The following is a 16229-nucleotide window of genomic DNA, read 5'->3' as shown; positions in this document are numbered from 1 at the left end:
GTGGCCCTCCTGACCGATGGTCCAATTAACTGGAATCCTCTGTATGTACATATGCAGTGTCTTATGTGCATGTAAAAAAAAATCTGTAAAGCAAATACTTTTTCAAAAATAACGAAATGAAAAGTTTCTAAATGTCAATAAATTTACTATAAAGAGGAGTAAACAGTAAAAAGCTAAATCAAATCAATATTTCAACCATGAAAACATCGGCAGATGCTGGATATCCAAAGCAACACACATGAAATACTGAAGGAACTCAGCAGGCCAGGCAGCATCTATGGAAAAGAGTAAACAGTCAACATTTCAGGCCACGACCCTTCATCAGGACTGGAAGGGAATACGGAAGGACTCAGATTAAGAAGGTAGGGGGAGTGGAGGAAGAAATTCAAGGTGGTAGGTGATAGGTGAAACTAGGAGAGGGGGAGGGGGTGAAGTAAAGAGCTGGGAAGTTGATTGGTAAAATAAATAAAGGACTGGAGAAAGGGGATTCTGATAGGAGATGATAAAAGACCATGGAAGAAAGGGAAGGGGGAGGCATACCAGAGGGAGGTGATGGGCAGGGAAGAAGAGTGTGGCTTCCTCATTGCAATAGAGGAGGGCATTGCCTGACATGTCAGAATGCGAATTGGAAGGAGAATTGAAATGGGTGGTTACTGGGAAATCCCGGTTTTTGTGATGGACAGAGAGAAGGCGCTCGATGAAGCAGTTTCCTAATCTACGTTGGATGTCACCGATATCTAGGAGGTCACACGGGGAGCACCAAACATTGTAGATAACCCCAACAGATTTGCAGGTGAAATATCACCTCACCTGGAAGGACTGTTTGGGACCTGAATGGTAGTGAGGAAGGAGACGCAGGAGCAAGTGTGGCACTTGTTCCCCTTGCAAGGATAAGCACTAAGAGGGAGATCACTAAGGAGCGACAAGTGTCAAATATTGATCAAATCAATATTTGATGTGACCACCCTTTGCCTTTAAATGCATCAGTTTTCTTCAGTACACAGTCATACAGTTTTATAAGAAAATCCGTCGGTAGGTTGTTCCAAGCATTCTTGGAGAACTTGCCATTGCTGTTCTGCAGACTTTGGCTGTCTCGCTTAGTTCTGTGTCTCCAGGTAATCCCAGTCAGCTTCAATGATGTTGAGATCTGAGGTGGCCATACCATCTGATACCATCAAGATAAAAAATCTTGGGTGCCTAAGAATTTTGCCCCGTACTGTAAACACACACACATATAGATATATATAAACATCTCAGTGCTTAAAAGTAATACTCCTCAACTCCCTTGACTTCAACCAATTACCTTAAGTCTGAACCTTTTCAATATTGACTTCTCCTGCAGATGGAATCATTTTCTGAATACTTACAATATCACGTGGCATGTGGCCAAGTGGTTAAGGCGCTCGTCTAGTGATTTGAAGGTCACTGGTTCGAGCCTCAGCTGTGGCAGCATGTTTGCGTCCTTGAGCAAGGCACTTAATCACACATTGCTCTAGTCTGTGCGAGGAGTGGCGCCCCACACAGACTTCCAATCTGCGCCTTGCAAGGCATGAAAGTGCCCGATGCAGGCCCCTCATGGTCTGAGTCGACGTTCCCTCCCTCCCTACAATATCAAAATTACTTACAATGTGGTACAATTTGGCTTTCCCAGAATATCATTTCCTGTAGATAAGTAATGAGGAGTGAATGAAATTTTGATATTTGGGTGGAAACATCAAAATAAACCAATCCTATTGCGACCTGATGGGATTCACACATACATCACTTCAATTTTTTGCTTCTCTCTAACTTTGGAGACCAAGACTATCGTGACATTCTGACAAATGGCCTGGGAGAATCCCGGGAACCAGGCTTTCCTGGCTTAAAGTTCTCAGCTTAACAAATGGAAGCATTGAAGAGCTTGACACAGAACTTCAATCAAAATCTTTGCAGAACTTTTTCATGAATTGGAATGCACACATTTGAAGAGAAAAATAATGAGAGTGGGTACAATAATGAGATGAATGTGCCTTGAGTATCATTACTCAAAGTGACGACCATCCATCATTTGACTGAATTTATTCTGGGAGCCTTCTGCAGAATGGCACTGCACAATCATCAGTGTTAACAAATAACCAGAGGGGAGTAACTGCTTAGAGCTTGTCTATTTAATTCTGAAGATTATATATTGTATTATGTGCTTTCATGGTCCGTACTCTACGGTCTAATTCTGACTTTTCCTGGAGCAGACTGTACTTGTAAATGAAATCACTTAAGATCCAAAACTGCACTATTCATTTTAACGTGCTTGACATTTTCCTAGCATCAGGTGTGCATCAAATGACACTATTATCTAAGTAATGGGCATTTCCATCTTTAGAGACATAAATTTAAACTGTCTCAGAAGATCTTGGAGTTCATATTAATTTGTTGCTTTTCTGGCTATTTAAAGAGACGCACTGGTGAAGATGGAAGAACTGACTTGGCTCTTTCAGAAGGCACTGAAACTGAAAAGATACCTTTCTCAGATGTACAACAGATGAGCACAGTTTTTGTTTAGTTATCATATAGCTGCTGATGCCAGTTGCTCTGTGTGTGACTTCAAAAAGCTGCAGAGAGCTGTGGTCGCAGATTAGCTAATCATATAGCAAGTATTTCCGTTATGCACTCTGTCTATCCTTCTCTTTTACCTCAGTAAAGCAGCCAGCATAATCAAAGACCCCACCTACCTCGGACGATTTCTCTTCTCCCCTCTTCCATTAGGGACCATCATTATGTGGCATGTTGTATGACATGGGCGGTCACAGTCACATGATCATGATTGTCCTTAGTAAATTTTTCTACAACTTTTTCGACAACATCTTTCGCTAAACAGCATTTAACCAACTGAGGTGTTCTAAAATCCCTGCACGGGCCAGAAGAACTCATTAGAGTGCATGATGGGGTAGACACAATGAGAGATGAAACAACTCAAGTGGTGACAGTGTCAGATGAGAGAGGAAGGGAAGGTTTGTTAATCAGAGTTGAAGGATAATATCAGAGTTGAGAAGAAAGAAAATTTTAAAAAATTACAAGAAATATGAGATATAGTGTGACTTGTAATTCCTCATTCAGGAGTCCTTAAAGGTTAATTTGCAGGTCAAGTCAGTGGTGAGGAAGGCAAATGCGATGTTAGCATTCATTTCAAGAGGATTAGATTATGAGGACACGCAGTCCTCTTTTATTGTCATTTAGTAATGCATACATTAAGAAATGATACAATGTACCTCCAGTGTGATATCACAGAAACACAAGACAAACCAAGACTGAAAACCTGACAAAAACCACATAATTATAACATATAGTTACAACAGTGCAAAGCAATACCGTAATTTGATAAAGAACAGACCATGGGCACGGTAAAAAAGAAGTCTCAAAGTCTCTTGAAGGACGAGAATATAATAAAAAAGATGTAATGTTGAGGCTTTATTAGGCACTGTTAAGTCCTCAGTTGGAGTACTGTGAGCTGTTTTGGGTCCCTTATCTAAGAAAGGATTTGTTGATATTTGGAGAGAGGAAGTTGACAGAGGAAGTTCATGAGAATGATACCGGGATTGAAAGGGTTACCATAAGAAGACTGATTGGTAGCTCTGGGCCTGTATCCACTGGAATTCAGAAGAATGAGAGGGGAACTCATTGAAAACTATCTAATATTGAAAGGCCTCAACAGAGTGGATGTGGAGAGGATGTTTCCAATGATTGGGGAATCTGAGACCAGAGGGCACAGCCTCAGAATAGAAGGAAGTCCATTTAGGCTGAATTTCTTTAGCCAAAGTCATAGTCATAGTCATAGTCATAGTCATACTTTATTGATCCTAGGGGAAACTGGCTTTCGTTACAGTTGCACCATAAATAATTAGTAATAAAACCATAAATAGTTAAATAGTAATATGTAAATTATGCCAGTAAATTATGAAATATGAAATAAGTCCAGGACCTATTGGCTCAGGGTGTCTGACCCTCCAAGGGAGGAGTTGTAAAGTTTGTTGGCCACAGGCAGGAATGACTTCCTATGACGCTCTGTGTTGCATCTCGGTGGAATGAGTCTCTGGCTGAATGTACTTCTGTGCCCACCCAGTACATTATGTAGTGGATGGGAGACATTGTCCAAGATGGCATGCAACTTAGACAGCATCCTCTTTTCAGACACCACCGTCAGAGAGTCCAGTTCCATCCCCACAACATCACTGGCCTTACAAATACGTTTGTTGATTCTGTTGGTGTCTGGTACCCTCAGCCTGCTGCCCCAGCACACAACAGCAAACATGATAGCACTGGCCACCACAGACTCGTAGAACATCCTCAGCATCGTCCGGCAGATGTTAAAGGACCTCAGTCTCCTCAGGAAATAGAGACGGCTCTGACCCTTCTTGTAGACAGCCTCAGTGTTCTTTGACCAGTCCGGTTTATTGTCAATTCGTATCCCCAGGTATTTGTAATCCTCCACCATGTCCACACTGACCCCCTGGATGGAAACAGGAGTCACCAGTACCTTAGCACTCCTCAGGTCTACCACCAGCTCCTTAGTCTTTTTCACATTAAGCTGCAGGTAATTCTGCTCGCACCATGTGACAAAGTTTCCTACCGTAGCCCTGTACTCAGTCTCATCTCCGTTGCTGATGCATCCATCTATGGCAGAGTCATCAAAAAACTTCTGAAGATGACAAGACTCTGTGCAGTAGTTGAAGTCCGAGGTGTAAATGGTGAAGAGAAAGGGAGACAAGACAGTCCCCTGTGGAGGCCCAGTGCTGCTGATCACTCTGTCGGACACACAGTGTTGCAAGCACATGTACTGTGGTCTGCCAGTCAGGTAATCAAGAATCCATGACACCAGGAAATTATCCACCTGCATCACTGTCAGCTTCTCCCCTAGCAAAGCAGGGTGGATGGTGTTGAACGCACTGGAGAAGTCAAAAAACGTGACCCTCACAGTGCTCGCTGGCTTGTCCAAGTGGGCGTAGACACGATTCAGCAGGTAGACGATGGCATCCTCAACTCCTAGTCGGGGCTGGTAGGTGAACTGGAGGGGATCTAAGTGTGGCCTGACCATAGGCCGGAGCAGCTCCAGAACAAGTCTCTCCAGGGTCTTCATGATGTGGGAATGGTGAGTCTGTGGAATTCGTTGCCATAGAAGGTTGTGGAGACCACGTCATTGCAGATATTTAAAGCAGAGTTTGATATTTTCTTCATGATGGGCTATGGGTAGAAGGCAGGGCTGAGAGGGAAAATGGGCCGGCCATGATGAAATGACAGAGCAGACTCAATGGGCCAAATATCCTAATTCTGCCCCTATTTCTGTGGTCTTATGGTCTTATAATGCATTGTAATTGTTAGAAAAATGAAATAAAATGCTGGGAAGACTCAAGAGATGGTGTAACAACTGTGGGAATAATAAGTTAATATTATAGGTTGGTGACCTGTTACCAGAACAATCCTGTTGTGATACAAATGAGAAAGTCTGCTTTCTGTCTGAAATTGTTTAATTGACTGTATGTCAATCATGTACTAACTTAAACAATGAGGTGATCTTCCTCATTCACCATGACTTTCTTTGGGTAGGAAAGTTGAAGTGAGAGCAAGATGGAGAATTAAAATGAGGGCAGGAAGGCTTATTGGCTGAACAGAGGTAGTCTGAAAAGTGGTCACCCAATATGAGTTTGGTATCCGCAACGCAAGGAAACCACCAGACAATCAGCTCGAAGAACTCAACAGGTTGTGGGAGGAAAGGAGGTGTCAGCATTCGGTTTTCACTTGAAGCATCAATATTTCCTCTTACAGCTGCCACAATCGTATAGCAGTTGGTGTAACACTAAACAGCGCCAGCGATTGGGGTTAATTTCCCACCACTGTCTGTAAAGAGTTTGTACATTCTCCCTGTAATTGTGTGGGTTTCCTCCCACATTCCAGGCATACCAGTTGTACCAGACGTACAAGTTGTGGGCATGCTATGTTGGCGCAGGAAGCGTGGCGACACTTGTGGGCTGCAGCCACTCAGCACATCCTTGGATTGCGTTGCTCATTGAATTGAATGATGCAGGTGTATGTTTTGATGTGCAGAAATCCTTTTCTTGAATCTCCCTGAAGTTTCTGCCACAAAACAATAAATTTCACGATAATAAACCAGATTCTGATTCTGATCCAAGTTCAGCTATAATTATCATCCAACTATACAGCTGGACGAATCAGTGTTCCTCTGGGGCCAAGGTGCAAAAAACATTACCAGCAGCACACAGCACAAATGGCACATACAGTATGGTTACAATTTCAGATAAACATAGTCACAAATTACAGAAAAATACGGCCCTAGTCCCTGAGTAATCCTGGTCTAGCATGTTCTTTCACCAAGTGAACACCAGTGAGCAACAGTGAGCAAGCACTCGAGAGCAGCACCAACAGGTGGGGGCCAGGCCTCAACTCAGTGCAGATTCCAATGCACCCCAAAGAGCCTCTACCACACCGCCTCGACGTATCCTATCCTGGGCAGCTCCAACAGGTGAGCCCACGGCTTTGGCCTAGTCCTTGCCACAACCAAGGCAATATAGCTCCCTCACAGATGGTCTTGCCAATGAATTAGTGAATCGGACTTACAGTATACTACATTAACAACGTCCAACAGAGTCTTGTGATCCCATTAAATTCTGATTCTGACCTGTTGAACTGTTCCAGCAGGTTGTCTCTTGCTCCAAGTTCCAGTATCTCGCAGCTCTGTAGACAAGATCAAATTATGAAAACTGGATGTCATCCATTAGACTGGAATGAGCAAAGGTGAATTCCTGCTTCACCTGTAAAGACTGTTCGCTTCCCTCGCTGGTGAGAAGAGAAGATATAAAGTGGTAGGTGTTTTAGCTCCTAAATGATGTTCCCGATGTTGGGGAAGTCCAGAACGAGGGGTCACAGTTTGAGGATAAAGGGGAAGCCTTTTAGGACTGAGATTAGGAAAAACTTCTTCACACAGAGAGTGGTGAATCTGTGGAATTCTCTGCCACAGGAAACAGTTGAGGCCAGTTCATTGGCTATATTTAAGAGGGAGTTAAATATGGCCCTTGTGGCTACGGGGATCAGGGGGTATGGAGGGAAGGCTGGTGCAGGGTTCTGAGTTGGATGATCAGCCATGATCATAATAAATGGCGGTGCAGGCTCGAAGGGCCGAATGGCCTACTCCTGCACCTATTTTCTATGTTTCTATGTTTCTAAAGGATATAGTGTGATTTATGAGGAAAATAATGATTCTTGTCTCATTGATTGTCAGTAACTAATGCTACTAGGAAAAAAGTACAGGAGCACAAATTAGTTTAATGATTTCTCCTTTCTCAATACAAACTACATGCAGTGACCACTTTATTAGTACAGTCGTGGAACCCCCTGTGGCTGTAGCCCATACACTTCAAGGTTTGGCGTGTTGTGTGTTCAGAAATGCTCTTCTGCACACCACTGTTGTAACACTTGGTTATTTGAGTTACTGTCACCTTCCTGTCAGCTTGAACCTGTCTGCCCATTCTTGTTGTGTCTGTACAAATACATACCAATTAAATAAAAGCACACACTCAGAGGTGAGATTAACTGGTATATTTACTTTGCAGAGAGAGAGAGCAACAGATCAATGCACATGGGGAAGTTATCAGTCAAAGTAATGCTCAGGGGAGTCAGTGCGCAAAAAGCAATTGATCCATGCATTACACTTCCTTCCCCTATAGATTAATGTAACGTAAAACTGTATATGCAGCAAAACACTCAAAATTGTATATGTAACAGAAGATTCAACTTCCATTTAACAAACCATATTCAAATAAACATGTTTTCACATTAACAGTCCACAAGTAGCTTCACAGTTGTAAAGTTTCAGTCTTTTGGGTGGTGCACTGTTTCTTTCAGGATAGCACCCTTGGACCTGTGGAGGGGCACCAAGCCTGGCAGGTGCCTTGTCTAAGACAACTTTCTCTGTTGCTGGAGTCATGTTGCTGTCGGTAACATGATCATCACCATGAGGCAAGTCCAGTGGCTGTAATGTGTCCGTCTTGATGGATGCAGTCAATTCAGGTGTATTCGTTGGCTGAGCATCCATTATCTGGTCCACATGATGTCTCCCTGTCTGATCTCCAACATCCACTGTGTACATCAGTGGTCTGGTTCTTGTAGTTATCCTACCGGGTATCCACTTGTCTTCTCGGTAATCATGTGTTAGGACTTCCTGTCCAATCACGAAGCTCCTTGCTGCTTCACTTGGCAACTGGCTGAACTGTTTATTCCGTACTTCCCTCCGTAGATTTGGTTTCAGGGGGTCAATGCAAGATCTCAGGTTTTGTTCATGAACAGCATTGCAGGTGTTTGATGTGTCATCGCATGAACAGAGTTCCAATACACTAAAAGGAAGTTGTCCACCTTGTGCTGTAGTAGAGAAATGTCTTCCTTGTCCATTACTTTAATGGATTTCTTGAAGGCTTGGATAAACCTTTCAGCTAACCCATTCGCTGCTGGGCGGTGAGCAGCTGACTTGAAATGTCAGATGCCATTTTTTTTCCATGAATACTCTGAACTCTTGTGACATGTATTGTGGTCCATTGTCACTCAAAGTTTGTTCAGGTAAGCCATTTCTGGAGAAACTGTCCTCAAAGCGGAAGCAGTCTTTTCTGATGTGGTTGACTTCATTGGTCTGACCTCCAGCCACTTTGAATGAGCATCCACAGAAATCAGAAACATGGAGTTCATGAATGGGTCAGCAAAGTCAATATGTACTCTTTACCATGGTGAGGACAGCCACTCCTGTGGGTGTAATGGTACTCATGGGGGGGCGCATTTGAACTTTGTGGCATGTCGAACATTTGGTCAAGTCTTTAATCTTTTCTATCTGCTCCTGGCCATTGCACGTTGCTCTGGGTGAAAGTCTTCATCTTGACTGTACCCAGGTGTCCTTCATGCAGATTTTCCAACACTCCGGTGTGCAGTTTAGAGGGAACCACAACATGAGATCCACACATCAGTGTTTTTTGACATACCGACGATTGGACTTGTCTCGCTGTGAACCCTGGAAACAAAGGGTTACCATGAGTTGGCCGTCCTTGCATGGTGATTTCATAGACTTTTGATGTCTGCTCATCCTTGTTTTCCTTTGTATTTCGGAATTTGTTACCGGTAGCTGGTCTACCAATGTGTTGTGGAACACTTCTGCTGGGTCACAGTATGAAGACTTTTCTTCTTCAGTTGCCAACAGTGGAAGACGTGACAAACCATCGGCATTGCTGTGTTGTCTGGTACCCTTGAACTATGCATCATGAGAGTGGGCTCCTAGGAACAGTGCCCAACGTTGTAACAGGGTAGCAGACATCAATGGAATTCCCTTCCTGGGATTGAAAATAGACACAAGGGGCTGGTGATCTGTCACTAGTGTAAACTTTTGTCCGTAGAAGTAGTGGTGGAACTTCTTTATTTCCCATACCAGACTAAGGGCCTCTCGGTTGATCTGTGCTTAGTTGCATTCTGTACTTGTCAATGATCTTGAAGCAAATGCAATCAAATGTTCGGGTCCATCTTTCATAGTGTGTGACAAAATGACTCCAATGCCATAAGGGAACACATTGCACACCGGTGTGAGGGGCAGAGATTGGTCATAATGGGTGAGCAGTTCATCAGATGTTATTGGACGCTTTGCTTCCTTGAATGCTCTTTCATCTTTCTGACCATTCTCACTTTGCTCCTGTCTGTAACAGTGTGTTCGATGGATGCAGCACTCTAACGGTGTTTGGAAGAAACCCATGATAATAGCTTACAAGGCCCAAGTATGACCTGAGTTGTGACACATTTTCCAGTTTGGGTGCCTGCAGCACTGCTTCAATCTTCTTGTGAATTATGTAATCCAATGGCACGTCTACAATATGAGATCTCATTCTTGAAAAACTCACATTTCTCTCTCTTTATGCTCAGACCGTACTCACTCAGCCTGGTAAGCACGTTACCAAGGATCCAGGGATGCTCTTCATCACTCTTGCCAGTCACGAGGATGTCATCAGGGTAACACTGTATCCCTGGGATATCTTGGAGTACTTGGTCCATTGCTCTTTGCCAAATTGCTGGAACTGATGCGATGCCAAAGATGAGACGATTCTACTGGAACAGACCCTTGTGAGTGTTGATTGTGAGGAACTTCCTGCTTGACTCCTCAATCTCCATTTGCAGATAGGCTTGTGACAAGTCAATCTTTGAAAACCTCTCCCTGTCTGACAAAGATGCAAAAATGTCTTCTATTCATGGTAGAGGATACTGCAAAGTACACAACGCCGGGTTGACGGTCACCTTGAAATCCTCACATATGCGAGCAGCTCTGGCCTTCCCTTTCTTGATCATTGGGACAATGGGCATGGCCTTGGAGAGAATGCCAGATGCCTCCAAGCTCTGAAGTTCAGCATTCGCTTTAGGACATAGTACATAAGGCACTGGACATCTTGCTTTTGCAACTTCAACCAGTTCAACTCAGGCTTTCATGCCTTTGAGTTTACCTATACCCTTCTCAGACAGCTTCTCATTAGCATTAAGCAGTTGTGCCGGTCTCTGGTTAGTGCTAGCATTTGGGCTGCTGTTGCCTGTTGATGCCACACTGAGAGCTTTGATTGTGTGCCAGTCTAGTTAGACTTTTCTCAACCATTCATGTCCAAAAAGTACTGGCCCTCCACTTTTCAACACATAAAGCTCTAACTGCTGTATTTTGCCTCTGTATGTCACATTTACTTTCAGTTTGCCTTTGGGAGACACTTTTTCACCTGTGTAGATCTTTAGCATCACTGAGGTATTTTCTAATAGCAGCTTAGCAAAGAGTCTGTTGTCGTCAGCCTCTGTAATTACAGACAAAGCTGACCCTGTATTCAGCTCCATTTTCAGTTTTACACAAGGCATATCTATTGTGATCTATGTGATTTGGCAATCTGCTTCAATAATGCTATGCAGTTCCAGGCATGACAGTTCATCTTTGGCAGACTCTGCATTGTCTGATTCAGTTCTTCATTCAGACACTTTGTGCATTTTCTTAGTTTTGTGTTTGAAACTATTCACTCTGTGTGGTTTTTCTCTTTGGTTGTGCTTTTTGAATGACTTGCACATTATCTATATGTGACCTTGTCTCTGGCACTTTTTCGTTGAACCAACAGGTCATTTACAGGTCGGATTTGCCACATCGATAACATTTTTGGCTTTTTTCACCATTCAGGGACATTTTGTGCATTTCACATTCTAAACTCTTTTTCTGTAATTCTGCTGCATCCTTTCCTGTTGCCTCCATTGATATTGCAATGCGCAATGCCCATTCTAAGGTTACGTCTTTTACTGACTGTCAGTTTTGAGTGCCTTGTCTATGCATGCCACATAAAAGCCTGTCCCATAATGCACCCTTTTGTAAAATCTAAATCTCTGAGCTATTTCTAGCCATTTAGGGCTCAAGTGATTTTGTAAAATTGTAACAATTTCGTCAAACATCTTGCTTGCTGGCTTTTCAGGAGTTACTAGGTTGCGTAAGTCCCTGTAGATTTTAGCACCCATTAGGCTAAGAAGTGTGGATTCTTTCTTTTCCTCTTCCACGCCATTGTGTGACAATACAGTTCAACCCTCTTGATATACGAATCCCAGTCCTTATCAGATTCGTCAACATTTCCAACTAAGGCCCTCATCATGTTACTTACACTTTAACTTTGCTCACTGTGCGTCTCTCACTGTTACACACACATCCCTTTGTAAGGTGTCCAAGATGGCTTTCTCCATACTGATTCACTCTTTCCTCTTGTTGTCTCTCTCCCGTCCTCCAAATTCTGTCATCTCATAACTGTCGGTGCATTTGGTGATGTTCAATAAAAAGAAGCACACACGTGGAGGTGTGGTTAACTGGTATATTCAGTTTGCAGAGAGTGAGAGGGCAACAAATCAATGTGCATGGCAATAATTAGTGCTAAGGAGAGTCCTTGTGCTAAAAGAAATAGATCCATGCATTACAATTCTCCTCTAATCTCTCTCAATAAGAAGGCATTTTCACCCACAGAATTGCCGCTCACCGGTTTTTGTTTTTCACGCCATTCTCTGTAAACTCTAGAAACTGTTGTGCATGAAAATCCCAGGAGATCAGCAGTTTATGAGATACGCAAACCTCCCCATCTGGTACCAACAAGCATTCCACGGTCAAAGTCACTGAGATCCCTTTCTTCCCCGTTCTTGTTAAATGATAATAATCTTCACTTGACTTGATTCTGATGTTTGGTCTGAGCAACAACTGAACCTCTGGACCACATCGGCATGTTTTTATACATTGAGCTGCTGCCTCATGATTGGCTGACTAGATATTTGCATTCTCGAGCAGGTGTACAGGTGTAACTAATAAAGTGGCCACTAAGTGTAGAGTGTGAATTATTGGGAAAGAATGATACTTGCCTCATTGATTGTTGATAAATATTGTTACTCAGAGCAAATATCGGAGGACAAATTAGTGAAAAAAGTTCATTAATGATTTCTCCTTTCTCAATGCAAAGGATGTCTCTTGCAGTGCTGAAGAACAGATCGATAGGGAACATTGCCTTCAAAAATAACTCCTGCTCTCGGATAGGTGCTAATGGTCTCACTCTTAAATGTTGACTGTTTATTCCCCTCCACGGATGCAGCCTGACCTACAGAGTTCCTCTAGCACATTGTGTGTTTGTTACTCTCGCTATTTCCAGCAGTTTCTGTTTTACACTACTTTCCCCTTTCCTCTTTGCTTTTTCTTACCCGCCTATCACCTCCTCCTGAGTCCCCTCCTCCTTCCCTTTCTCCTATGGTCCACTCTCCTCTCTTACCAGATCCCTTCCTCTCCAGTTCTTTACCTTTCCTACCCCCCTGGCTTCAGCTATCGCCCTCCAGCTATCCTCCTTCCCCTTCCCCCACCTTTTTATTCTGGCATCTTCCCCCTTCCTTCCCAGTCCTGAAGAAGAGGCTCGGCCATTGACTGTTTATTCATTTCCACAGGCCCTGCCCGACCTGCTGAGTTCCTCCAGCATTTTGTGTGTGTTGCTCAATACAATGTTTAATGATTTGATCTGCGTAAACTGTGTGCAGAGCAAGCTTTTCACTGTATATTGGTGCAGCTGACAATAATAAACCAATGCTAATACTTGAACTCCAAAGGCCTATAATAGTAATACAGGCCCATGAGATCAAATAATTAATTAAATCTGGATTATCAAACACAGAGGCAGTAATACTACAGAAAAACACACACAACTTGATTGTTATAAAAGCTAATGTTTCAAAGGGAATATTATTTCTTCCACTTATCACTTCCCAGCTTCTTATAACATCCCCTTCCCCACCCTTACCTGGTCTCACCTATCGCCTGCCAGCTTGTGCTCCTTCCTCTCCTCCCCACCTTCTTATTCTGGCTTCTTCCATCTTCCTTGTCAGTTCTGATGAAGGATCTCAGCCTGAAACGTTGACTTTTCTACAGATGCTGCCTGACCTGCTGAGTTCCTCCAATATATTGTGTGTGTTGATCTGGATTTCCAGCATCTACAGAAAATTTTGTGTTTATGACTCTTCCATTCTGAGCTGTATTTTCCCTGGCCCTCTACTTTAACTTAGGCAGTGTTTGCTTTCCAGAACCACCTTATTCATTCTGTATGGGTGACCTTGGGCTTCCAGTTGTTGTCAACTTAATTCTCCATCTATGCTCGTCATGACCTCTCTGCATTTGGGCTCCTATATTGCCCTCCCTCTTCGACTGTTTCATCTCGCACAAAAAAAAAGAGAAAGATTGAAGGACATGACCAGGAGTTTAGGTTCCTGCTTGACCACCCGTCCAGGACAACTGAAATAAAAAGCCTTGTGATTAATTAACATCTGCATCCACTCTTAAAAACAGTCAACTCGCAAAGAGATGGAAAGGGTTAACAGACCACAGAGACAAAGAAATAGTCAATAACATGAGGAAAGGTAGAGTGTGAACCTGCAGAGTGGGATCGGACTCAATACAGAATATGAGACAAAGAAATTAACTCACTGGATAACCTTTTAAATTCAAAGATTCAAAGAACATTTACTATCAAAGTATGTATACAGAATACCACTCTGAGATTTGTCCTCCCGGACGGGCAGCCACAAAACAAAGAAACACCATGGAACCCATTTAAGAAAATATCAAACACCCAACGTTATTAAAAATTCAAACACAAATTGTGCAAAAAGCAAAAAGCTAGCGGACAACACATCAAATCCCAGTGCGGAGTTGTTGGTGTTTCTTCCTGTGCCGTGGGAGTGCTCAGGTGCTCAAGTTTATATAGCTTCCCCCTGCACCCATCTCACCCCCCCACCCCGCCACCATTGCTCGTCCCAGTGCTGACTGGCTACTCCTTCAGATGACTTTTGAATTCTATTGTGTTGCATTTTTTGGTAAGCAAGCAGATGCCTGATGTAAATGTGAGCAACAACCCTGATGAAGGGTCTCAGCCCGAAACGCCAACTGTAATTTTTTCCATAGATGCTGCATGGCCTGCTGAGTTCCTCCAGCATTTTGTGTGTGTTGCTTTCAATTTTGAGCATCTGCAGACTTCTCATGTTTATGAAACATCTGGAAGCTAGTTGCCAAGCTTGGATAACATTGCAACATCAAACACCTCAACCTGAGCTTCCAATATTCACCACCATCCTAAAAACATGAAATATCAAACATCAAACCAGAAGTCCAGTAGTATTTGGTTTAATTCAGTTCAGTGCCATCCCACTAGCCCACTGCAAGCTGCATGCAGAGACATTCTTCACTGAAGCGCCCCAGTCCATATCGATCGCCCCATCAAATAAATGTGGACTTGCAGGCGATACATTGGCATAGTCTAATTGTCCACCATATGGTGTGTGTAGTTGCAATTCTGCTAGTCTATTAGTTAGTGCCATGCTATTACAGGGCTAGCATGTACTTACTTCCTCCCATTGGTGTTTAGGGCAGCAATGAAGGTCCTCCATCTCTGGTGGTGTTTAGGGCTTCCTTCATCGTGTCAGTAGCTTCCTTCATCATGTCAGTGGCTTCCTCTTGGTTTTCACTACTGTCAGTCATGCAGGTCCCAGGTGGAGACTCAGGGATACCATCACATTCAGATGTAGAATGATACTTCATTGCTCTTTCTGTACCATTTTTTTTAATGAGTCAGGATTGTTAGTCCTGAGCTGAACCCTCAAACCTGGAGGACCAGTGGACCACTCTCAGTCTGTCCTCTACCCTTTGATTTATTTTGGCATGAGTGATCCTACTAAGAGCCAAAGCACAAAGCCCTAACTCCAGCCAACATAGATCGCTGGGTTACTGAGGCACATAAGCCTCCAAACCCTACAACAAGATTGTGGTCCTCTTGCAGGAACAGCGGCAACAACTGATCACTGTAAGGAGTTTGTATGTTCTCCCCGTGACGCTGTGTGTTTTTTCTGGTTCCTCCAGTTTCCTCCCCCATTCCATAACACATGTGGGTTAGTTGGTTACTTGGTCACAGGGGTGTAATTGGGCAGCTCATGGTCATTGGACTGCAAGGGCCTGTGATTGACGAAGGCCAATACACCGTATGCCTTCTTAACCACAGAGTCAAGCTGCACAGCTGCTTTGAGTGTCCTATGGACTCGGACCCCAAGATCCCCCTGATCCTCCACACTGCCAAGAGTCTTACCATTAGTACTATATTCTGCCATCATATTTGACCTACCAAAGTGAACTATCTCACATTTATGTTGAACTCCATCTGCCACTTCTCAGTCCAGTTTCTCAATCCCATCAGTGTCCCGCTGTAACCACTGACATCCCTCCACACTATCCACAATACCCCCAACCTTGTGTCATCATTTCCTGTCAGAGTCACCTTGTGTATAGACACTCCTATACATATCATGACTTTATGGACATACAATCAATTTATCTATAGAAGCTACTTTATGTATTTATATTTATTGTGTTTTTTATAATTATTATTTTGAGCAGATGGGGCTCATCAATTGTGGTTTGCAGCTCATCTAGGAGAAGGAAACCTCTGATCTAAAACTTCCACTGACTTACGGCTATACCCACTCATGGGAAAGGCTTTGGGAGTAAAACCCAAGGGAAGAATTTGGAGCTGGAATTCCTGAGGCAGGCCTACATTGAATTCAATGCTGATTGGAAATTCCTGTGTCACCACTGGTGACAATCTGTATCAATCTCTGCCTTTCCTTTGGATTCATCAGATTTGTAA

This window comes from Mobula hypostoma, chromosome 2 (assembly GCF_963921235.1).
Source record: "Mobula hypostoma chromosome 2, sMobHyp1.1, whole genome shotgun sequence".
In the NCBI taxonomy this organism is placed as follows: domain Eukaryota; kingdom Metazoa; phylum Chordata; class Chondrichthyes; order Myliobatiformes; family Myliobatidae; genus Mobula; species Mobula hypostoma.
The sequence above is the reverse complement of the archived record's forward strand: the minus strand, read 5'-3'. Positions refer to the sequence as shown.